The sequence below is a fragment of the Gymnoscopelus microlampas genome, assembly GCF_963454915.1.
Source record: "Gymnoscopelus microlampas genome assembly, chromosome: 6".
NCBI lineage: Eukaryota > Metazoa > Chordata > Actinopteri > Myctophiformes > Myctophidae > Gymnoscopelus > Gymnoscopelus microlampas.
The window spans coordinates 47,783,948-47,808,606 of record NC_139943.1 but is presented as its reverse complement, the minus strand read 5'-3'; the positions used below and the strand labels follow the sequence as shown (position 1 = coordinate 47,808,606).

The 24,659-nt window shown below is 41.4% G+C and overlaps 1 protein-coding gene across 1 annotated transcript in view; it reads right to left on the bottom strand.

The window, feature by feature from the left end:
• The window catches only part of LOC311047025 (alpha-1,3-mannosyl-glycoprotein 4-beta-N-acetylglucosaminyltransferase C-like), a gene marked incomplete at its 3' end in the record, with an annotated part of 43,475 nt that extends 36,081 nt beyond the window's left edge, over positions 1-7,394 (bottom strand). The window contains exons 1-2 of the mRNA XM_084059607.1: positions 7,369-7,394; positions 1,379-1,465 (exon numbers count right to left, since the gene is read on the bottom strand). The remainder of the gene's footprint in view (positions 1-1,378; positions 1,466-7,368) is intronic.
• Positions 7,395-24,659: the final 17,265 nt, after the last annotated feature.

The following is a 24,659-nucleotide window of genomic DNA, read 5'->3' as shown; positions in this document are numbered from 1 at the left end:
ACCTGAGGCTTTCTTGGCTATTATGTCAGCACACAATGTTAAATGATAATGTTTCTCAATTATAGAATTTGTGTTTTGGGTGTAGCAATTCATAGTTTCCACTCCAAGCTAAATACAGGCAAGGGTCGCCGGTCCTCTCGCCGCCTTTCTTTCAGGGTGTGATCCTCAGCCTTTGTCTTCCCAGACTTACCCACAAGGCAGTGGGGCAGTGGTTGGTCAGATCGATGCCAGGTCGTATCCACTGAACATGGGCCTTCGCATCAGACCTCTGGGGACCACTGCAGCTCCGAGGTCCGAGGGTCGCCGGTCCTAAATTAAGGAGCTCAAGACCCTGAGGCTAGACAGGTGGCAGTGGAGGGCAGCAATCCAGGAGTTCCAAGTTGGTGATGACTAGTCCGCACTCTTGCATCACATCGTTTCTCAATTAACCCATTAAGACTTGAAGTCAAAAATGTCTTCTAAATCAGTTTCCGGAAAAACGTATGTTTCTATATCAGTGGTTCTCAATCTTTTTCATGTCAAGGACCCCCAGAATTTGTATGTATTTGTCCGCGGACCCCCATCTCAAAATATGTTACATGAACCCCCCAGAAGCAAAGCTTTGAGTTAAAAATGTTCGCTTTAAAAAATATATATATTCCAAGATTTGCACACATTTTCAAGATTTTTCAAAAATAGCAGATCTACAAGCTCATAGCGTGGCACTCGGTGCCGCGCTATGAGCTTGTATATCTGCTATTTTTGAATAGCCAAAGTATAAAATGGTTAAAGTGGTTACACAGATGCGTTCCCGGTTTGAGTGGGTTAAAGGTCAAATGTGTGATATTTTTGATAGTCACAACAAGGCATGAAACTATACACTGTACTGTATGAAGCATTCTTTGAGACATACATTGGTGCTTTGAGACATACAGTATTACACCGACCAACATCTGCACGGGCCAACCAGCCATGTTGTTTTTTTCCACTTCCTTTCTAAAACATGTCAAAATCCTCAGACTTTGAGCTCCCTTCCCCAACCTCCTTAGATTATCGTACTTTAAAATCTGCACACCCCTCCCATTTCATCTGAATTGTCGTTACAACGAGCTGTATTCATGCAAAAAGTAGCAATCAATTATACAACTATTTACTGTAGCTCTTCACATGGCATAATAAACAAAGACAGTCATGCTAGTTAGTTTGTGTCATTTTGGCTGCAATCATCTGTTGGGTGCTTGTGAAGTGTTTTGATAGACAAGGGGAAAACAAGGATTTATGATTGCCCTTGTTTATCAGTAGCTGAATATCGCAATGCTGTCAGAACATTTCACAACCAACTTTTGGATCCCGAAGCACGCTTAAAATAAAACATAATTTCACATTCTTGCAATCTTACCAGTCTGACGTTGTCTTTCTTGTTTATAGAATGCTCTATTATCCTGGCTCTGAAGGCTGGCATGAATTCACGGTCAACAGTGACAGCCTTAAGAAAAGGAAACAACAGAAACCATATTTTAAAAGGTGTTATTTTCAAATAGGTAAATTTTGATTGCATATAGGCTACAAGTATCACTCACAATCTGAGTAGATCTTTACAGTGCAGGGGTGAGACATTTGATACTGTAAAGGTAAAACTTGTCAATTTCCTTTTTGGATTACTCCCAAGTCCCTCACAGTCATGCCAGACAACTTCAGTTTTTCATTCTGTCTGAACACGAAGTGATTTAGCAATTAACTAGTAGAATAGAGAATTTGAAGTAGTCTGGCTTTCCAGGACCAGAGTTGGGGACCAATCTACAGCTAGCAGTCATTACATCCTCGGGGTGGAGTGAATAATCACTTCTAGTAATAGCAGCTGAATTTGTACATCATTCGTAATAATAAAATAACTAAGAGGAAATTCAGTTAACAGAAAAATTCCATGTGAAACTCTTTAGGGTCAAAATATAGCCTTTTTTATTTTCTGTATGGAACCATTTGTTTAGATAAAGAAATTATCCCTGTGGTTTATTATTTATACAGCATCTGTTAGACATGTTGTATTCATTGTCATACTTCAAACAGTTTGGCAGTGATAGGTGATAACTAGCATGTTCTGCTGTGTTCCTGCTCTCTCAAGATGCCAAATTGTGAGTGTGGGAGAGGGAGAGAGAGTGAGAGAGACCAGTCTCTCTGAGCCAAGAGTCTTGATAAAAAAATACAGTTATACAAGCAGATGGCCATGTTGCAAACGCTCCATTGCTTTCTCCTTTTAAAAGTAGGCTGTCCACCCACCTTCCATGATTTCCACACTTTTTTTTGTTTTTATCAAGGAGAGGCAATCTGCTGTTGAAGTTGACAAACAAACAAACCATTCTACTTGCAGGTAGATGTTTGATTTCTCTCCCCGTCTGTTTTAAATGGACTGATAAGCCTGCTCATACACAAATGGTCATATTTTCAATTGCATATTTCTGTTTTGATTAGCCCTTCAACTGTTGTTGTTCTCAGTTCGATTACAAATGTGTTTCCTTGACCATATCCGTTTTACTGTCTTGCTGAGAGGGATTCTGATCCCATATGTAATTATTGGATATTACATTAAATGCATTTGAAATATATAGGACCATAAAATATATCTTCACAATCATATTTTCTTTCTTCAGTTTTTTTCATTATGGGGATTGGGGATAGCCTCGTACACCTTAATCCCATGTACAACGCACTGACTTTTGTCTTTCTTTCTGATTCTGATTCTGACTAAGGAGGGACAGGTTGAAGGACACAACCCAGAGGAGAGGGTGACGACCTGGTTCAACCACTTCCGGAGGCTGCTGGGCACAACAGCAGATGGAGCTGAGGAAGATACTCCAGCATTCCTCCAGAACCACAACATTGATGATAGTCCCTTTACAGCCAGTGAGTTTGCCAGGGCGAAAGCCACACTGCGAGAGGGCAAAAGTGCCCAGAGGTCTTAATAACTGAGTTTGACATCCTGGCTGGGGTAATGCAAGGGGACACTCTTGCCCCCTTCCTCTTCATCATGGTCCTTGACTATGTGCTCTGGACGAGAACAGGATCTTGGCTTCACTATAACACGAAGGAGGTTGAGACTAACACCCCACAGTAGTCCTGACAGACCTGGACTACGCAGACGACATCAGCCTCCTCTCCGACCACGTGGAACAGAGTGGAATCAGAGTGTGCCACGGTTGGCCTTCGGCTAAATGCCAAGAAAACCGAGGTAATCACCTAGACATACTATTGGAACATCCACCTATAACAACAACAGGAGGTACTGCTCTGAAGGAAGTCAAGGACTTCAAATACCAGGGCTCATGGGTCAACTCAACTGAGCAAGATCTGAAAGTGAGGAAGGCACTTGCATTTAGGGCCCTGAACCGCATAGCCAGTGTATGGAACTCCAACCTCCCCCGACAAATCAAACTCAGCTACTTTTATCTAGAGTCTGTTCTCCTATATGGCAGCGCATGCTGGACCCTGAAACCAACCCAGCAGAAGTCTCTAGACGGGTGCTACATCAGAATGTTGCCAGCCGTTCTTAACATCAGCAAGACTGACCATGTTTCCAACAAGAATCTGTATGAGGGAATACCAAGGGTGAGCGAGAAAATAGCAGCCAGGAGAATGAGACTAGCAGGAAACTGCCAAAGACATCAAGAACTGCCAGCCAGCAAATTGGTGATGTGAGAACCAACACACGGGCACCCGTCACGAGGATGTCCCACATTAACATAAGTGGACATACTCAAGAAAGATGCAGGAGCACAAAGTTGCTGGCCAGATGTATGGAGAACGGGATGACTGGAGGCGACGATGGAGGGCTCGTCTGAGCACGACCTAGAGAGAGTGGGTGAGAGAGAGAAAAGAGAAAGGCAAGCACACTGAATGAAGGGGCTTGCACCGCACAGCTGTCTTGTATGAGTGGGCGTTTAAAAAAAAGAGAGAAATGTTGACATTTCAAGATATGTCATTATGACATTTTAGGCTAGAAACAAAAAAAACACAAAAAAAGAAAACCGTTTGCTAATATCCTCGAACCCGTTCACTTCTTGAAACTGCTATGTTCACGATTTCGTTCATGCATTTGTGGAAATAATTTCGAATAATAAAAATAACTTTACATTATATATTGTAGTTATTTATTACTTCTACACATTATTATATTACAAAAAAGATGGTGCAATTAGATCGTGAATGACAGTGCTGTGTTTCTGTGCAGTCATGTCAGTGGGATCAGATGCACACATTGCATGCATACAGTAGCCTATGCGCTCCGCCGGGACCAGAAGCACTACTGAATGAGAACGTGAACGAATCATTTGAACGGATCATTGCCATGAACGTGAACAAAATCGCTTGTTCACTGAAATTAACGTTTTTTCCCACCACTAGTCTTGTGACAACAATACAAGATTCTTGTCTTGTCACTTAATGCTAAGACGCTGGCTTTGAATTTGTGATTCGGTGACTCTTCGAGCATTCTCCAAAGTCCGAACGACCAAGAAAGATCATCCCGTGGCCCGGGTGCATTCCAGCGCTCTTGGAGCAGATTGTGAATGTTCAAAGTGATGTAATGGGGAGGCACCTGGGCTGGTACCTCAACGGGCACCTCAGGGGTGACCTGTGCCACCCGAGGCCACCCCCTAGAACCGCCTCTGAACTGCACTAAACCACCACCAACCAACTCCTCTAACATCCCAGCAAATGTTGTACATTGAGGCCCAGCTTAATTAACATAAGGGAAATATTGTGATATCCTGTGGATAGTAACAGTAACAGTGTCTTGATGAACAAATTGCAACAGATGCGTTGATAAACCAGTAACTATATTCCCACTGATATAGCTTCCAGCCACACACGTGCGTGTGCACACCATAGACTGTAAAAAAAAAATGGACAAAGCCACTCCCCTGCTTTCTACAGAACGAAAATGAAGCCGATAGTTCAGGAACATGCATTCCTCCATCGTTAATGTACAGTTGGCCACGTCCGGAACTCAAACGCTATTGGTTGAGACCAGACACGTGACCAGCGAACCGGAAAACACCCCCAAAAATGCTATTGGTTGGGTAGCTTGTCAATCAAGAGCGGGGGCGGGGAATGAATGCTATTGGTTGTGTAGGTTGTCAATCAAATTATCCCGCCCCTCCTGGAGCATAGCCTACTTTATCGTCAATTTTAGAATAAATGGGACCATAATTTAGCAAAACGCATATCATGATGATTGATGAAGGAGACTTTAAACTAGCGACTGGAAGCATATAGAATTTATGACAATTTTTATTACGGTAAGAAAATCTAGTCTAAAGTTTGTCAAAAACCCATTCACTTGCGCTAAAATAAATTCTTTCTGACACTTCAGGTCGGCGCAGGGTAAAACAGCGCCACTCTGGCCATTCATAAGCTTCCGTGTTGGCCTCATCGTAAATATCCAAGCCTTGCCCCTTGGTGCACGCACGCACGCACGCACGCACGCACGCACGCACGCACGCACACACACACACACACACACACACACACACACACACACACACACACACACACACACACACACACACACACACACACACACACACACACACACACACACACACACACACACACAGGGGGGGGGGCAATAAAAAAGACTGTATATTCAAGGCCAATGTTGATGAACCTTGGGGCCGGCCAAAAAATAAAATAAAACAGTTTCTCTCAGGTTGTCCTAGACTAGGCCTATACACAGAAAAAAAGAGGGAGCGTTCGTCATCACTGACTGTAAATCGAGCATGCAATGAAAGTACTTTTTAATTTTAACAGGTCCATTAATTCTCAGCCGGTGGATGGTTGTGATGGGGGGGTCACACCAGGAGCTAACATTAATAACAAGCAGGGACATTACAAGCAGACAGGCCCGGTGAGCGCATCTCAAATCTGTACCCGTTTGACAGCATCCCTGTGGCCTGTTAACATATGATGCCATTAGGTCCCATTATAGGTCAAACCCCACACAAACACACCCAGGCTGACGGGACGAGCGATGGTAAATCACTCTCAATCCAGCGGAGATGAAAAGTGCGCCGTGCCGTGCGTGCTGCCTGGGACAATACTTCGTCGTGGGACGGTGTCAAGCGCTGAAAATCGCAGATCTACAAGCTCGTAGATCGGCACGTGTAGGGGCTTGTTGATCGCCAATTTTTGGCGCCGTCCCACGACGGAGCATGCAGGCTTTAAGAGAGAGGAAGGGGGGAAGATGCAGAGAGACAAGATAGACGGGGAGAGAGAGGGACTGTCTGGAGGAGAAAGACAGATGAGGGAAAGGCGAAATGAAAGACAGTGAGGGAGAGAGAGGAGAAAGAGGATGGGGACGGGAGTGCAGGACAGGTTAGCTGAGCTGCAGCAGTTTTTAGACCCCCTGATGAAAGCTATGATGAGCTGTCACCCAGCTAAACCAGGACACAGATCTGATAAAATGTGACTTTCTGAACTTTAATGCTAAAAAAGTCTAACTAGAAAAAGTGCTCCTCGGAGGAGGGGTCTCCGCCAGGTCAGGTCCCCTGGTGGCACTATAATAGGCCAATGTGAAAAGGGTGTAATTTCTTCCTAGGCCTTTCATTGAGGCATTTTGTTCCAAAAATGTGTTTTGCAAAAATCGACCTGCTGGTGGTGCTATAACAGGCCAATATGAAAAGGGTAGCATTTCTTCCTCGGCCTAGTGGGAATGTGCATGCAAAATGTCACGTATATTGCACGCTGCGTTCATGATTTGAGGCATTTTGTTCAAAACGGACCGATCCTCCAAACTTTGGAAGCCAATGTTAGCCAATCAGGTTCCGTCTTGATCATACGACTAGACATAGTGTGTACCGATGTGTGTGATTTTCTGACAAAATCTGAAGGAGTAATATAAAGAAAGATGTTTTACCAAAATCGTCCTCCTGGTGGCGCTATAAAAGGCAGATGTGAAAGGCAGAGTGTGTGTACACAGTTTAGCTGCCATCGGGCCAACGGTGCCGGAGATTAGCTGTTCACAGACAGACACAAAGACGGACTGACAGGGTGCAAAACAAAGTCTCTGCCACGCCTTCGGCCTGGCGGAGATAATATCTGCACAGCGCCAGCATGTAGCAGCAGCCAACGTGTTTTCAACAAACCAAATGGCACGGATGGATGGTGAGTGATCAAGTGGTTTGTCAGACATGCACACACAACATAAGTGCTCACTTTTATGCAGCTTTAGGGAAAGATAGCCTGCGTATGATCTATTATCTTGACTGTTTTAAAATGCTGATGAGTGAAGAAATTAGGTGTATTGAAAACAGCCGTTTCCGTTTGTAAAGTGGATTTTCTCTCACTTATTGACAGGTAGCTGTAAATCAATTGAGTTCTTATTAACTCACTCACCACTCTCACGTTCCATTCCTCGCATTAGGTAGCACACTAGAGATGATGCGCCGAGAGAGAGAGAGAGAGAGAGAGAGAGAGAGAGAGAGAGAGAGAGAGAGAGAGAGAGAGAGAGAGAGAGAGAGAGAGAGATGACCAAACTACACAAACTCGGGAGCAAGTAGTTAGTGATCGAAATCAATTAACAGGCAACGAGAGAATGACAATCAACGAGAGAAGTGCCGTGAAATAACGCCTACATACCTGTGCAAATCGTGCATTAACAGAAGGACCTCTGGTCGTCTTTTGCCGCATTTATTTCACCTGCTCATCATGACGGAATCTGAGTCGGATCAGAGTAGAATGAGCCTAAAACAAGAGCTCGAGCTCACCTTGCATCCTCCTGTCTTCTCTATCCTTTCCTCTATCTGCCTGTCTATCCAGTAGCTATAGTCCGATCCTCCTCCCACTCTCTCTCTCTCTCTCTCTCTCTCTCTCTCTCTCTCTCTCTCTCTCTCTCTCTCTCTCTCTCTCTCTCTCACCCTCTCTCGCCCTCTTTCTCTTCCATCTCTGCCACCCTCTCTCTCTCTCTCTCTCTCTCTCTCTCTCTCTCTCTCTCTCTCTCTCTCTCTCTCTCTCTCTCTCCCCCCCCTCTCTCTCTCTCTCTCACCCTCTCTCGCCCTCTTTCTCTTCCATCTCTGCCACCCTCTCTCTCTCTCTGTCTCTTTCTCCACGCCTGTGTGCCCGCCACCTCTTCTGGGATCATCTCTCCCCCCTATACTCTTGAAGGGTTTTGTGACTCCCAAAACACACTATTTAAATGCTATGGTAGCCTAATACCATTGGTTCTCAAAGTGGAGTCCGGGGACCCCCAGAGGTCCTTGGGGGGCTTCCTGGGGGTCCCCAGCATAATTTGTTACCGTGGCTATTTAAAAAATAGCAGATGTACAAGCTCAATCTTGAAAGTATTTAGGCCTAAAAGGTAATTACATTATCTGTTTATATGTCTAAATTGGACAACACAGGCTAATATTAATCTTCCAACAGCAGTATAGTAGGGACTAGGCAACTAGAGTAGCCTAATTGAAGACCGAAAGCTCATCCTTAATGTTTGAAAAATGGTCCGTTTTGACTATAGGCCACCTATCCCATTTCTTGAAGGGCCAAGAGTCAGCTCATCTTATTTTCAATTTTCATCAGACGATATATATCGTCTAATGAATCTGTGATTCATATATGAATGAATATATTAATAGCCATGTAACACCAACACTTGTAGTGGAGCTTTTCATGGTGTGCCAGAGTGCTCTCTCAGAGTGTTGTCATGTTTATTGGCGTTCTCATATGAGCAGCTAAACAACGGAACTCTTTAAATCATTCAGAGACATGCCCTGGCTCACAACATGGTGTACAGTAACTCGGTTGTGTTCAGTGGTGGAAAGTAACTAAGTACATTTACTCAAGTACAATTTTTGGGTATTTTTACTACTGGAGTAATTCAGATTTTCAGTACCTCAGTACTACAAATATTTGAACACTTTAGTTACTAGTTTCTGTAGATTTTGATTAATATTACAAAACATACATTAACCACTTCAGCCCTATATACATTTTGGCAATTTGAAAATAGCAGATCTACAAGCTCAATGCGTCGATGCGAAGCATTGTGAGCTTGTAGATCTGCTATTTTCATAAGATTTTTATACATTTGAGAACTTGAAATGGGACATAATGAGTACTTTTACTTTTCGTACTTTAAGTACATTTTGATGACAATACTTTTGTACTTTTACTCAAGCACATTTTGAATTCCGGACTTTTACTTGTAACATAGTATTTCTATATTGCAGAATTGATACTTTTACTGCAGTAAAAAATGTGAGTACGTTTTCCACCACTGGTTGTGTTGCAATGACTTAACCTTGCTCACAAACAAATGCTGGTGCACAGGTGTTACATTAAAACTGATGATCAAACTTCAACATTGCTGTATAATGCAAGACCGAGCTATATATGCTAGCTCACCTTCGGCGCCATGCTGCTCCTTACACCCAACTGTACCAAAGCGGTTTGAACCGAATGACACTGACACTCTTAGTGCCCTGAGCTCTCACTATAGTGTGGCTAAAAATGTCAAAAATAAATAAATTTTGGTCAGAGTGTGGCACTAAAGAAAACGTCATGGAGTACAAAAGGACCCCAATTGAAACATGCCATTGGCTTTCTTGTTTTTTTAAAAATCCAATTTAAATTTGACCTTGTATTTGAACTGTACTTTTATGTGCTTTCTTCTGCAAACTTCTATATAAAGTATTCAATCAATCAAACTCAAATGGTTTGGGTTCATCCTCTTGGGAGCACGATGAACGCACTCAGCAAAAGGCACTCATGGAAATCTGCCCGTTACATTTTGAGATATCTTGTGTGCAAGTGGAAATATTGGCCTGAGAGTGGTACTAGAGGAGAGGTCATGGGGTCACCAAAATCAACAAGGGTTCATCCTCCTGGGAGCATGAAGGTGCACAGCTGCACCGCTTAAAACATGTGGAAAATACGATTTTGGGATTTCATCATACCATCCTATCACTACTTCAAGTAGTTATTTCATTGTCAACACATGTCACATACTGTAAGGCAGAAAGGGCATGTTTAGCCTTTTGAATCCGGCCTACATGGGTAACATACATGACACCATTTAATCGATGCTACAATCAAAATAACCGATGTGACCTGACCAACTACCAAGACTGTTCCTGACGAAACTGTGTGTGCCAGCAGCTTGCAAATCATGTGAATGAACTCAAAGTCAGAAGTGTAAATGCAAAGAAAGAACGTATCAAATGTGACTCACTATGCCGTTACCGTGTCCTTGTATTGGGTGCATACTGCGTATAGTCACACAAATCTAAAGTGACTCACCATGCCTTTACTTTTTCGTGTAGTGGTTGCTTCACAAATCCAATGGCCTTAAAAATGCCTGACACCAGACTCCAACAAACTATTCAAAACCCCTCGCAAGATCATATTCTTCTTACATTATTGTGCAAAGTGTTAAGATAGGCCTGGTTGCACTGAGGATCAAGTCAACTTGACTGAAACATTTGCACCTTTAAGCTACACAGGGAAGTGAATGTGTGAAGGATTTCACACATTAAAATTAGTCAAATGTTTTATAGAATACAATATAAAAAGCATTAAACTTTAACGTATCGATTCATTTCAACGTCTGACTATTCAATCAGATTCCTGTCTTAAAAAAGGAGATGCCTCATGGTTTCTGAAGGCCTAAACAGTTCTGTGTTCAAACTATAGACCGTATTGAGACTGTAGATTGGTTTCTACAGACAGTAAATGAAGGCTGTTTTGCAGCGATTTCAAATCCGCCATCTTTCTATATCCGGTTGATATCCGGTCCGAAATGCTAACGGAAATTAATGCTATTGGCTGAAACCGCAGCGAGGGTGGGTCTTCACTCGGTAGAACCAGCAGAAACACTACAAACATACCCTACTTTATCATTAATTTTAAAATAAATGGGACCATAATTTACCAAAAAACATATCATGCGTGACTGAAAGAAGACTTTAAACTAGCGACTGAAAGCATATAGTATTTATGACAATGTTTATTCAAGTAATAAAATCAAGTCTAAAGTTCGGCCAAAAACCCATCCGCTTGAATAGTGCCTAATTGCTTCTGCATCCAGTAGGGGTGTAACAGCGGTGAAACAGCGATGAAACAGCGGTGAAACAGCGGTGAAACAGCGAGACTACAGGCCATTCGTATGAACTGTCACACTTACAAAAGACTAGACAGAAGGAAGAAGATGCACCACAGGTCTCCAGCCATATTCGAACCAGGGACACTGCAACCCATGTGGTTGACACACCATCCATCAAACCATCCACCATTAAACTACTCAACGGCACAATTATAAATCAAAATCTATTAAAGACTGGGTGGAATAATTTCAAACTCCAATGTGACAGCTTTGATTTTATGCAAGATATACGTACAGCCCTGATATGCATGCTTGCTACACTGGAGTGGATACTTTGTTCTTTGGTTGCACAATTAAGGAATGATGTAAGACAAGCTTCAACTACACTTTAAGTTTTGCCCTAAGCGATGCAGAGAGTATGGTTACAGCACTGGATCAATTCAGCCTATAGATCTCAATTCTCTGAGACAGCTTGGACTCAGTGATTCAATCGACCCATCAACACCTCAGTATGCTCCATACCGTATGCCTGATTAAAGTCATTATGTATTTTGCCTCAAGGATCTTGACTATTGATGCTAATTTGAAAGTGTTATTCCCAACAGGAGCAACTTCATTAAGGGGCAAAAGTACTGCACAAAGCAATACATTTCTTCCAGCTATCCTATACACTGCAGATAATCCAAAAGCATTAGGAGGCTGTGATGATGAGTAACAGGCAAGCTGACTATTGATTCAACAAGGGAGGCAATTATACATCAGGGGATTTGTGTGTACTTTAGATATTCATGTGTACTTTGGAGACAAGCTAAGCTATATTCATGAATAGATGAATAAATCAATCAAAAATTGATGAGGCGGTGCCACGTTGTATTCAAAAGGCATACATGGGTGACTGACTGGGCCCTTGTCACTTTATGGGATTTCTTTCTTTTTCTGAAACACATTCCCTGTATGCAAAACAAGCACAAAATGTGCAGGAAATGTGTCCTTATTTATTTGTACTTTTAAGTAGTTGCCATGACAATATTCTCAAATTTGACAGATGATGGATAGTGTGGGCCCGTCACATTTGCAATGGAAGAGGAAGAAGAAAGAAGAAAAGAAATAGGGGTGAGAGAGAGCGAGTGACAGAGAGAAATATGGAGTGAGAAAGGCTTTGGTCGGGCGGAAACCTTGCATGTCCAAAACCATTCTTTTTCGTTAGATATAAAAAGTAATTTGTATTCCAATGGATCCAATGTAGTCACAAGCTCTTGTTACTTAACTATTTATAAAACCCACTGACAGACTTAACCACTTTCAACCTGGCATCCCTATATTTTGGGCGTGCTATTTTCTTGGCCCAGGCAAAATAGTTATTGGGTAATACGTTTTGCGTGTACTGTAGATCGTGAGCTTGTAGATGCAATACCTCTACTTTTGCATGACACTGTCTTAAAATAAAAAATAAAATAAGACGATAAAAAAAACAGAGACAGCAAGACAAAAGAGAGGGACATACAGTGATTGAGAGAGGATAAGACAAAGACGATTGAGAGAGAAAGAATGATACAGCAGAGAGGTAGACAAAGAGAAGTAAACAGGAAAGCAATAGGCAGAGGAGGCTGGCAAGTCTGATGGGGCTGTTGGTTACCCCTCTATTCCACAAAGATTCAATTTGCTACCACGACATCCAATCTCGACAAGCTTTTAAATCGATGAAGATTTTCATTTCCTCTACCTTTTCTCCACCAAACCATACAGAGCACACAGAAATCTTATCTATTTATTTGCCAAACAAAGCTAGAAATATGAACACAAATGAATAGTACTGGACCTTGAGGTTGGTTACTGAATGTGAGCAAATGATAGCTGGCGGTGAAAAACGTCAATACTTGAACTGATCTTCTTTACACTTTATAAGAATTCCAATGCTGGGGTCATGCTGCAAGTATTGAGCTCTCCCCCTCCCCCTCGTGTTGGGCCCCCCAACAAAGAAAGAAAGAAAGAAAGAAAGAAAGAAAGAAAGAAAGAAAGAAAGAAAGAAAGAAAGAAAGAAAGAAAGAAACACACACACGCACGCACGCACGCACGCACGCACGCACGCACGCACGCACGCACGCACGCACGCACGCACGCACGCACGCACGCACGCACGCACGCACGCACGCACGCACGCACACACACACACACACACACACACACACACACACACACACACACACACTCCTTGCATCCATTAGCTTGTCGGAAACGTGCAAATTGAAATGAACTTACTGTAGCTCATACCGTGGCTATACCCTGCGCCTCTACAGCGCATCTAAAACACTTTCATGAGAATTTGTTTTTCATTTGCCTTGGTAATTTCTTTTCACTGTGAAAGAGACACTCTTCCAAATGTGTTGAGTGATTTACTTTAATTGCGGGGGAAATTAAGCTACCCCTTATGTTATGGGTTGAGATTTCCTATGTACTTTATCTCGTGTGATCCATTTACTAGGAAGCACAAAGCAGGTGACTATGATGTGCCAGAACAGCAAAAATGATCTGTACAGACAAATGTGGACAGTCTGGACACTGTTAATATTCTTTCATGAACATGCACTTTTTGAACAATTAGAGTCAGTTGGAGCTGTACTGTATAGCTGAGCTACATTACTGTACGTACTAAATTAGTTCATATGAATGCTTTCACATATTTGTCTGTGCGTTGTGCAGCCAATTTGACTCTGGATGTGGTGCTGCTAGCAGAGGGACTCTAAGTAGGGTGGTCATTCAGTTGGTCTGTCCAACACTCCCAAACAATATATTTTTGAAAACTACTGTCATGTACACATTCATGCTCCACAGAGGATGAGCCTTTCTGATTTTGTTGATGGTGTTTCCTGGTAGTACCACACATTCACATACATACATACTGTACATCACATAGTGATGTGTGAGGGACTCAAGGACCAGATCCAAGTCATCACCCACCAATTTTTGAGCCATCTGCAGTAATAAGTCCATATCAATAAAACTATAAGACAGTTGGGAGTTATTCAACACATACACATTCAGTGTAAAACAATGCAAAGACCGCGTAAACCAAGATTTTATGAAAGCCTAGACAGCCTGCAACAAGCCGCATAAAATCAGTAAGTCAGGGGTTTGCAAAGCTACCAATAAGATTTCCTGTCCCCTAGGCCAGTCCACACCAATGCAACTCCTTGCAAACATTATCCCGAATGGCAGTTGAAAGGAGTTGCATTGGTGTGGACTGGCCTTAAAACGGCTTTATTGCAAGGAGTTGCGACTAGTTGCATTGGTGCGGTCTGGCCTTTAGAGCTTGCGTTGAAAGCATCCTATATGGTTCTGAAACATGGGGAACGAAGAGGGAATTTGAGAAGCATCTGGATGGTACCTACACTAGGCAGCCAATCTGAACATGTCTTGCAAAGATCATACAACTAAAAGATATATATGTATATATGTGTGTGTGTGTGTGTGTGTGTGTGTGTGTGTGTGTGTGTGTGTGTGTGTGTGTGTGTGTGTGTGTGTGTGTGTGTGTGTGTGTGTATATATGTATATATATATCTTCTTTTTAAATATAATATTTAATATAATATTTATTTTTATTTATTTTTAATCTATCTAGAGATGCTATATATATATGAGAGAGAGAGAGAGAGAGAGAGAGAGAGAGAGAGAGAGAGAGAGAGAGAGAGAGAGAGAGAGAGAGAGAGAGAGAGAGAGAGATGGTACAGTATTGTGGAAGATCTGGCCAAAGCAATGGGAGATAAATTAGAGTGAAAGGCCTTTTATCTTGACTATGGTGGACAGATGATGATCATGATGATGAATGACACCCTGACAAACTGTATTACAATTTGAGTTAGCATTTGTTTTGTCCTGCAAAATAAAATCTAAAACAAGTTCCCAAAATGTACAGTATAAGAATATTTTGTGATGTATTGTTTAAGCCAAATACTCCACCTGGACCATTTCCTCCATCACATTGTTGTTTGTTCTAACAAAATGGGGCAAAGTTTCGCCGGGGGCAATGCACGAGGCTTCAAAGTCAACGTTACAGTGTGTTTTCCCCTCATAAGGTATAAGTAACAGCAATTAATTTCCATCTGCCTGCTCCATAATTACATGCTTGACAAGCGTGAAGGGCATCCATCAGTGTCAACCTCGTTAGAGAAAGGTAAGCACGGCGGAACACTGCACGATATGAGCTAAAAGGGAAACTTTATCACCCCGATCATTCGCCCCAGCTCCCGCTGCGTCTCCTGGGCTACTCCCCCAGCAGAGCTGGAGCCTTGCATATTTCATATCCACTAATTTGAAGCGTGGTGAGAGATCCCACTATGACTAAATATTCAACGAAGCGCTTCCTCGGCTCCCAACCAAGTGGAACGGAAATAAAAAGGCATCATCACAGAGCAAGTACGTGACCGGCTTTTCTCCACACCTGCGAGGGGACAGGTTGGCACAGAAAATAAATAAATGATTCAATGTAGATTTATTTCTGTACACATCACCTCAGGCGTTTCATTAGATAACCGTTAGGCCACCGTGTCATATCATCTGCAGTATCAGCCAGGAGCCTGCCATTTTATATTCAGCATACGGCCTTTATCTATTATTATTATTTATATTTGTGGGGTCTATTTCTGTCTTTATTAATAGTGTACAATGAAGAGAGACAGGAAACAGGGAGAGATAGTCGGGGAGGGACATGCAGCAAAGGCCTGCTGGGCTCGGGAATCAAACCAGGCACTCACTGCCAAGCATCAAAGCCTATGTGGTACACACCTTAACAACTGTGCTATCGGCGCCCCAGGGGTTTTTATTTAAGATGATCATGCTATGGAATTCCAGCTTGCTCCAGATAAGGACTGAGGCTGCCGCTTGCAGATACAGTAAATAATCATTGCTTTCAAGGGCAACACTGTTATCCCTTTCCAAAGCACTTAAAAGTGCAATAAGTAACCAAACACAGGGAGACATAATGGTTAAAGCAGTCAGCCATTGGTTCAACTTCATCTTATTCAGGTGTTGCACTATACTGTGAAAAGGAACTTTACATTTATAATCCTACGGACTTGACTGCAGTCTGCAGTGGTGTAAAGTAACTAAGTACATTTACTCAAGTACTGTACTTGAGTACAATTTTGAGGTATTTTCAATTTTCAGTACTTTTACTTCTACTCCTCTACATCTCAGAGGCAAATGTTGTACTTTCTCTCCACAACAATTATTTGAAAACTTTAGTTACTATTTACTTTGAAGATCAGCCCTATACTGTAGTCTATTTGAAAAGAAGCTGATCTACAAGCTCACATGATGCGACGCGTTGTGAGCTTGTAGATCTGCTATTTTCAAACGTTTTAGTACTTTTACTTGTGATACTTTAAGTATATTTTGATGCCAATACTTTTGTACTTTTACTCAAGTAACATTTTGAACACAGGCCTTTTACTTATAACAGAGTATTTTTTATATTGTGGTATTGCTACTTTTACTTAAGTAAACTATGTGAGTACTTCTTCCACCACTGCTTGACTGACACAACGGTCAGTGCCGGTGCTAGGTAATTTGGCGCCCTAGGCAATATTTTTCCTGGCGCCCCCCCCCTCCCCCCCCCCCGCACCGCCACCGTTTTCTGCCACAGCGAAAAAGTTTTTTTTTTTTTTTTTTTTTTTTGCGCCCCCCCCCCCCCCCCTAGTGGCGCCCTAGGCAACTGCCTACTCTGCCTAATAGGGCGCGCCGGCTCTGACAACGGTCCAGTATATCCTGGATGCACGACCCCCTGCAGAGTTTTGCAACTGATGGCAGTGTAGTACCCATGCCAGGCAGTGACACATTAGGTGAGATGATGCAGTAATTAATGAAGAAATTATTGAAGCTAAAATAACTACATTCCTGGTTTTCCTAACGTGTTGCAGTAGATGTAAAAAAATAATTTAAAAAAAGTACTATCCTCAACCTTGTTATTAAAAATATAGACAGCTATCAATCATGCAACATGAATGCATGCAGTGACAGCTGTATTGTAACAGACCCAAACCGAAGGAGAAGAGTTTGGAGGATCTATCTCACATGAGGTGATTAGAAATAATAGTGTTACTGCTTTTTTCCTAAAGCTATTTTTGGTACAAGATGTGCACGCAATCTGCACGTTTTCACCTCAATCGGTTTGTTCGTCTTAGCAAAAAGTGCTTGAGGTTGATGGGCACATTTTCATAAAACTTGGTGGGGATGATCATTAGCCTGCCCGGAAGAGATGCAGGACCAACTCAGTGGGCTTGTGGTTAGAGCAGGGGTCTTCATAGTTTTTCAGCCTAAGGACCCCCTAGCTGAGAGAGAGATGAAGCAGGGACCCCCACCATTACATATTGTATAAAATTGTTGAGTCACATCAAAGACTGCCCAATGCCTGCTTGGCACTCAGCATCAATAGTTGGATTGGGGGTTAAGTCCCTATTACATACTAGCGTGAGGGGGGTGTACTGTATGTACACCAAGCTGCCTCACGCTTTGGTTCTTCTATTTGTTTTTCTTTTTAATATATTTTTCCTCATAAGATTTTGTGTGAATATAAAACTGTTATGAAGGGGTAGGATATTATAAGCATTCTTCCTGCTCCTATATATTGTTCATTGAGATAGTTGGATTTGTTTTTAAAATATTTTTACTTTAAGAAAGAACATGGCTCAGCTCCTGACCTACCTTCTGAGCCACATGGCTCGAAAAAACATGGTTATTAAGGTCTGTCTATCTAGCAATGCACTCAGCACAGCAGAAAATGTAATTGGGCACCTGTTGCTTGCAAAAGAGTGAGAGACCACCATAACAGTGCACCGTCCTCACATCTCCATCACGTTTCTCTTGGTGCAGTCCGCTGAAAGTTAATTTTTTCCCCATTGAGATCACCATTAAATGACAAGATCACAGAAGACATTATTTTATGAACAACATACAGTATGGACTGTAGTAGGCTGCCTCGTCTAGACCAGATGCTGTCTTTCAATCTTTGTGTATTTTAGTTTTTCATTGATGAAGCCAAAGTAATGTGCTACTAATCCTAGTCCTTCCTAATGCCACAAAACAATGCACTTTTTTTTTTACGCCGTGGCTCTGTAGAAGGCTAGCTGTTTGGTTGGTCTGAGCTAGTCTCACAAACTATCTCAAATCTCACATGTTATACTTTTTGTAATTTTATAATGTAAGTCAATAGGGCTCAGATCAGGCCCTTGCCCTAATTTGGATACATTATGTCATAGATATGTCACACTCACAGACGCCTGAGGTCTGAGATCCACATTGGAGACACGCCGTTCCCATGTGGATCCTGAGACACACAAATCTATTTTTCATTTGACAGAGAGCATGTTTCATCTGTTGTGCCAAATGCTGTAATTTCTGGCCTCATTTTAAGCCTTTTATTCCATCAAATTCACTGTTATGAGCCTCGCAAACAGTCGGGGCCAGGGGCTCTAAGGAAAGGTGTTGTTTGGTCTGTCGGTGCATCACTTTACTTCCAAACAAGACATCTCTAAAACTATTGGCTGGATTCCCATGGACTTTGCCGTGCGCCTTTATGATTTTGATCTAGCACCACCACTAGGTCAAATGTTCCCCATGCACACAGTATAGCTCAAAATCTAATGGGTGGATTGCCATGAAACTTGCTAAGCGCATTCATGCTCACTGGAGAATGAACCCTACTGATTTTGCATGTCCGCTCCTATTGTTCCACTATTAGGCCAAATTTGTATTAGTGTAGTAGTGAAAGTAGTAGTGAAAAATACATCCTATCCTAAATCATCGTCACAAAAAAGTCCGAAAACTATAAGAAAACAATGCCACAATGATGTCTGCACAATTGATGCATCTGATGTGCATCAAGCTCCTGAAGGCAAATGAAGGTCTTTAATATGTAATACTTCTCACTCCCTTAAGTGTTAACTGCCTCTCTCGATCTCTCCCTCTCTCACAATACACCCTAAAACACAGTAATTATACACAACAAATGTATCAGCACTGAACTTAGCCATGTTATATACATGGCTAAGTTCATGTTCAATCAGGAATTATTATACGTGACTGAACATTTTATTTTCCAAGACCCAGACACTGCCACATCCACTGTATGTGTTCAAAGCAGAATAAGTCACGTTTTCACTCATAATGACTCATTCAGTCATTGAAAGACCTCACCTGAGATCCTGTCTATCCCTCTCCTCTCTTCCTGCTCCTATAACAACATTATACATTGATGCACAATGAGGCAAAAGGCCCTGAACATCAATATAGCAATACATGGCATTCCGTATAAACACATTATTTATTGACTGTTATTTGTACAGCATTGTCCTGATAGAATTATGCATATTTACTGTTGTCTTTGAGTCATTGTGCTGTGTAAAAAGAAATGCTTTTTGCCATTGACACTATCGGTTGCCTGATTGCCCGGGCAAGGAAAACAAATATTTGGGGAAATGCTTTCTGTTTACCAAGCAAGTGGGATTTTTCAGAGTTTTCTTTCTTTTTTCTTTTAGGTGTGTTTAAGAGACTGGGAAACAACCTTATTGTTTCGTTATTCACACAAAACAACAGAGATATGTGTCCATAAACACTTGAACACCCTGCACAGAGCTGCTCCACTCAGGTGTCCTCACTCGACTTTCTCGCACCTGAAAATAGCTGTCACAGTCACAGTGTTATACTGTAGCTTACGGGTGTTCACTTGCTAAATATGACAAGTACGCAGAGCCTCTGCAAATGGATTTCAGTGACAAATAGGAGGCACTGGGTATAACATCTGTTCAGAACATTCACAATTTGAATGTTCCTTTAGGGAATTAATAAAGTATATCATCATAATACCTCAGCTACGACTATACAATACTGTTTTCAGTCGTGATATAGACTACATCAGACTATAGTTATGTGTATCCAACATGCTATTCCCTTAACTTACTTCGCGTTTTTACCCCTGGTATTGAATATCGAACATTTTCAAGGTATTATTTAAATGTTCTTTTGTAGATTATACAAGGCAGAGCACATGAAACGTGTAACTAATCTATGTGAATAAATGCAAACAGCCAATGATAAGGATATTCTCGTGAGCAGTGGCTGAACTCTATCTGCTTGGTTGGTCATTCAGAACAGTACATTCCTTTTAGCTAAAATAATCCCCACTGTCCCTTCACCATCCCTTTATTAAGCACACATAATGCACATATGTAAGCTGCAGAAGTCAAGTGACTTTGCGATCACTACTGGCCCATACACAGCTTATAAGAAACTAGTTGACAATGTTGTCACTTTTTGTCTACACTATCACTTTAAGTTGGCCTGCCAATATGATGATCATTTCCGCAGTTAAAGCATAGGCCATCCCAAACATTTTTGCCAAAATTAGATTAGAACTACTTCTCTGATCTCTGAGTGAAACTCTGAGCCTGGCGAGACATTAGTGAGAACAAAACATCTTCTGCTACATTTGATTACTATTATTGTTGCAAAACCAAACGGAAGCACAATTGTTCGTGTTTTAAAGTTAAAGTTATTATTTTTCATTCCTGTAACTTGAAATCAAACGTTCATCTTTTCCAACTGAAATTGGATGAGTAAGGAAATACCCTCAGCACAAAGCAGTTAAAATATACGTGTGAGTGACATTTTGAGCATGAAGTTCTTCCTCAGACAAAGAAGCTGACTCTACTGTTTTTCACGAGTGCTTCTGTCCAGCACCTGGTATCATTTATTGGATGTGTGTGCCAGGTAGAACATGACCTGTACTTGCATGATAGGCAAATGATTTCGGGACCTTAGTCTCAACCCCTGCATTCACACATTACCGTTAATAAATGTATTTGCTGGTTGACAAAAATAGAACATGCTAAGGCAATGGCAAATTGACCAAATTTATCTAGTGTCAGTTGGGTAAAACGCTAGCTCTTTAGTTAACATCCTTATTCATAATTCTACAATTACAGTTGTAGTAGAGAAAAATTATCTTATAAACTAAGATCACTTGTTCATACGACACAGAAATCCAATGTCTCTGTTTCCAGTGCAAGCCAAGGTGGATTCTATCTGCAATTGTTTTCTGGCTTTGGATGCTCATGCTGTACAGTATCTGTTGGGTGCGTGAGAGGTATTTGGAAATGGAATGCAGAGCCAGGGGAAGATGGTACTGGCGAGGTTGAGTCCTGGCTTGTTTTGTTATTCCCTTTGTTCAACAGGGCCTGTGTATTGCACATTGGAGCTTCTACTGTTACTGTATGTCGTATACAGTAAGTAACAACTTATGTATTCAGTAATTCACTACCAGCGGCTGCTTCTACTACTACTTCTAATTACTATACTTATACTTGAATACTCAAGTCTCATTATTAATACATCTCATAGTGCTATAGTACAAAGGGGAAAATACAGCAAAGAAAAAGTCTAAATCAATTTTTAAAAAATCTCTATTTTGGACAGTGGACACTAATGAAATACATTGTATAACAAGCATGTTCTTGGGTCTGCTTGTTATATGGGTGGATGTTTTGAGTACCAGGGAGAGCAGAAGTGAGCTCCCTGAGGCTTATTTTTCAACTCAGTCTTGCTGAATAACTTGACAATGAGATGATGATGGACATGGCTGCAGTCTCAAAAAATTGTCTCTCCACTCCTACATACATACACTCTACCTCAGTGGTTCTCACCCAGTGGTCCGGGGACCACTAGTGGTCCTTGAGGGGGTTCCAGGTGGTCCCCAGCTAAATGGAGAGTTGGTAACCAAATGGACCCTTATAGATCTTTAACTCCTGAGAGTGTAAAATGAAACATCTGCATTGCTTAATTAAAGAATTGTTATTTTGATCAACGTTTGCCAGTTATCTCTCCTATGGTACCAACATTAATACAGCATGGAATTGTGGACAAAATCTTATCCAACGACAAGAAAATATTCTAAGTCTTGGGTCTGAGAGGCTAAAATCTCATCAAATGGTGGTCTGTGGCTCATGCCGAATAAATAATGGACCTTGATATGAAAAGGGTTGAAAACCACTGCTCTATCTGAACTAGTTTGATGCATCATTAACCCTAGCATATGCACTTCAAACGCTGTTTGACTCAGGTCTGATAAATGATTTGCTTCATATATATTTCTTAAATTGCATGGGATTACAGTTCAGGACTAACAGCCTTTATGTTTTTTGTGTTAAAGTTATGTTATCGTTATGTCTTAAAGTGTGGTTTGATTTGAAAAGTCTAGGCAAGATATCCGCTGGACAAAATATTCACACTACTAATAAAAGCCAAACAACCATGACTTCTTAACCACGCAATGATATTTTGCAAACATTGGCTCAATTATTCAGGTAAAGTTCAGTAAAGTTTTAGTGACTATAGAGAAATTGCAAAACAATGGCAGGTGAAGCTGTGATTAGACAATGACACACATACAGTATGATATACATGTACATACAGCAAAGTATGATATTGATGCCTACAAGTAATGTAATAGGTATGATATGTGTACAAGAGAGACAGCAGGAAATAATATATTACCCTCGACACTTACAGTACCCGACTTAACAATTGACGACCAATTACCTTTTTGATAAAAACCTGTCTTGCATACACTTTATGGGAATAATTAGAACAGTTGGTTTCCTTCTTCAGCCTTAGTTGGCTCACATTCCTCTGTTACATAACTCACAAGTATTAGAGCCTTTTTCTCTCTTTATCTCACAAAGTTGAAGTATCTCTGCAGGTTATACATAAATGGCACATAAAAAGAAAAGAAAAATGAAACATTTATTACACCACACACCTCCCCCTTGTGATGCAATGTGATGTGACCTTGCTTCCTAACACAGCAGCAGGTAATTCTAAATTGATGCCGCAATGAGCTGCTGTTTTGTTTGGCTACAGGCGAGATGAAGCATGATGCTGTCACTCTCACTTTGTGGCGGTGTCATTGAATCAACATTTGAGGCCATCACTGTCCAACATTTGCAACAAAAACAAACCGACATACTATGAATGTTACTTTCAGCTCATGATGTTACTCAATACATTTATATATATTTTTACTAACCAATTGCTGGTAGAATGTTGTGACATTTTCAGCCGTGGGACATATCATATATTAGTTCAGGGGTTTCCCAAACTTTCCATGCCAAGGGGACCCCCAATTAGTCATAGCCTTTGGCTGCGAAATGGCAAAACCACCTGAAAGTGGCAGATCTACAAGCTCACGATGCAACATGTCTTTTTTAGTACGTTTATAGACAGGTTATTTTCTAAACCCTTTTTTTATTGTTACAAAAAAAATGCCCAATATAGGAATGCCGGGTTTAAAGTGGTTAAACTGGCACAATTATCCTATGAATTGAATATGAATTGAAACAAAATGGTTTAATCTGGCAGCCCCAAACGGTGCGTTTGATTAGTCTAGTGACTTGTGACTGTCAAATAAAAGCAGCAGCACCTGCTAATTTTACAGAGTGGAAGTCAATTGATCCTGGCAAGCGCCAGAGGCGAAGGTTCCCTCACACAACTGGTGTTTACAACAGACCTGGCTCTCATAGTTTTTGCAAATTATCTTTATTTTTAGAAGGAAATTGGGCCGTCCACTTTTGTACTGGTTTAGTTCGGGCATTTGGCTGATGCTCTTAGTGCTAATTGCAAACACTTATGTATTTGGGACTCCCATTTCCCCTTTTCACAGCAGCCATATTAATAGGTGAACACAAGGAAGGTAATAATGTTACACATGCACGTGTGTTTAATTTAGGTGTTGCTGTGTGCTGAGGAAGAAATTATATGGCTGCTTTGCTTATATCTAACCTTTAGATGTTACCATCACTTATAATACTTCTACAATACATTATATTTGACAGTTTCTAAGAGTCTAAATGTCTCCACTAGGCATAATAGCTGTTGTTTTGTACAGCCTATCTTGTTATGGTGCACTTTGTCCTTGAAACAGCTACAGTATAACTATGATCTCTGCCCTGTGCTCGAGGCAGAACTACCGTACCACTGACATGAGTGTTAATGTACTTCTGACCATGATATCATGTAACATAAACAACCACCTCCACCTAGAATATTGTCTCGACTCCTATGTGCCTCATCGATTGCTGATTGATTCAGAATTCCGCGACTGCTCATGAAGCATACTATACAGGAATTGTCTTTGCAGGCACAGTGCCATCTATAAACCACAACTAACCTTAATACGTTCCATTTTTTTTACCCATCAAAATGGCTGCTGTGAAAAGGGTCTATTTATTTGAAGATATTGTGTTACTACTGTGTGATGAGGTGTGGGTAAGGACAGGCATGACAAGGATTCTCATTTCATTAGGCATATAACTTCAAATCAGGTGAGCACAGTACAGCTGTTCCAGGACACAGCAATTCATGAATGATCACTGGTTATAGGCAGTACTGTCAGTAGGAAACTCTAGTTCTGGCACAGAACAGGAGACTGTCCATGAACTGAGCTCTGGGTAACCTTTCTAACAACTAGCAAGGACATAATGTCATCTGCCTTATAAACTGCCAAAGCCCTGCAACCAATGAGAATGAGACCAGAAGATGCACA